Genomic DNA, 1,668 nt, shown 5'->3' on the forward strand with positions numbered 1-1,668 from the left:
GAGAGAGAGAGGAGGATGAGGGGGGTGAGAGAGAGGGTGAGAGAGAGGTGTTGAGAGAGGGGGGTTTGAGAGAGCACGGGTGAGAGAGAGAGAGAGGAGGATGAGGGGGGTGAGAGACAGAGGGTGAGAGAGAGGGGTTTTAGAGAGAGAGGGGATTGAGAGAGCGAGAGAGAGCGGGTGAGAGAGAGAGGAGGATGAGGAGAGAGGGTGAGAGAGAGGGATTGAGAGGGAGAGGGGGTTTGAGAGAGCGAGAGAGAGCGGGTGAGAGAGAGGAGGATGAGGGGGGTGAGAGAGAGAGGGTGTGAGAGAGAGGAGGATGAGGGGGGTGAGAGAGAGGGGTTGAGAGAGAGGGGATTTAAGAGAGCGAGAGAGAGGGGGGTGAGAGACAGAGGGTGAGAGAGATGGGTTTCAGAGAGAGAGGGGTTTGAGAGAGCGAGAGAGAGCAGGTGAGAGAGAGACGAGGATGAGGAGAGAGGATGAGAGAGGGGGGTATAGAGAGAGAGGGGTTTGAGAGAGCGAGAGAGAGCGAGTGAGAGAGAGAGAGGAGGAGGAGGGGGTGAGAGAGCGAGCGGGTGAGAAAGAGGGGTTGAGAGAGAGGGGGTTTGAGAGAGCGAGAGAGAGCTGTTGAGAGAGTGAGAGAGGAGGATGAGGCGTGTGAGAGAGAGAGGGTGAGAGAGGGGGTTTTGAGAGAGAGGGTGTTTGAGAGAGTGAGAGAGAGAGGAGGATTAGGGGGTGAGAGAGAGAGAGAGGGTGAGAGAGAGGGGTTGAGAGAGAGAGGGGGTTTGAGAGAGCGAGAGAGCGGGTGAGAGAGAGTGAGGAGAATGGGGGGTGAGAGAGAGAGGGTGAGAGCGAGGGGTTGTGATGGAGGGGGTTTGAGAGTACGAGAGAGTGGGTGAGAGAGAGAGGAGGATGAGGGGGGTGAAAGAGAGAGTGAGAGAGAGAGGTGTTTTAGAGAGAGGGCGTTTGAGAGAGCGGGTGAGAGAGAGAGAGGAGGATGAGGGGAATGAGAGAGAGAAGGTGAGAGAGAGGGGGTTTGAGACAGCGAGAGAGATCGGGTGAGAGAGAGAGGAGGATGAGGGGGGTGAGAGAGAGAGAGAGGGTGAGAGAGAGGTGTTGAGAGAGGGGGTTTTGAGAGAGCGAGAGAGCACGGGTGAGAGAGAGAGGAGGATGAGGGGGTGAGAGAGAGAGGGTGAGGGAGAGGAGTTGAGAGAGAGGAGGTTTGAGATAGCGAGAGAGAGCTGTTGAGAGAGTGAGAGAGGAGGATGAGGCATGTGAGAGAGAGAGGGTAAGAGAGAGGGGTTTTTGAGAGAGGGGGGTTTGAGAGAGCGAGAGAGAGCGGGTGAGAGAGAGAGAGGAGGATGAGGGGGTGAGAGACAGAGGGTGAGAGAGAGGGGTTTTAGAGAGAGGGGGGTTTGAGAGAGCAAGAGAGAGCGGGTGAGAGAGAGAGAGGAGGATGAGGGGGGTGAGATGGAGAGGGTGAGAGAGGTTTAGAGAGAGAGGATGTTTGAGAGAGCGAGAGAGGATGGGTGAGAGAGAGAGAGGAGGATGAGGGGGTGAGAGAGAGAGGGTGAGAGAGAGGGGTTTAGAGAGAGAGGTGGTTGAGAGAGTGAGAGAGAGCGGGTGAGAGAGAGTGAGGAGGATGAGGGGGGTGAGAGAGAGAGGGTGAGA

The sequence above is a fragment of the Chiloscyllium plagiosum genome, unplaced genomic scaffold (genome assembly GCF_037043375.1).
Source record: "Chiloscyllium plagiosum isolate Xiang-an unplaced genomic scaffold, Cpla_swu_hap1 HiC_scaffold_31, whole genome shotgun sequence".
In the NCBI taxonomy this organism is placed as follows: Eukaryota; Metazoa; Chordata; class Chondrichthyes; order Orectolobiformes; family Hemiscylliidae; genus Chiloscyllium; species Chiloscyllium plagiosum.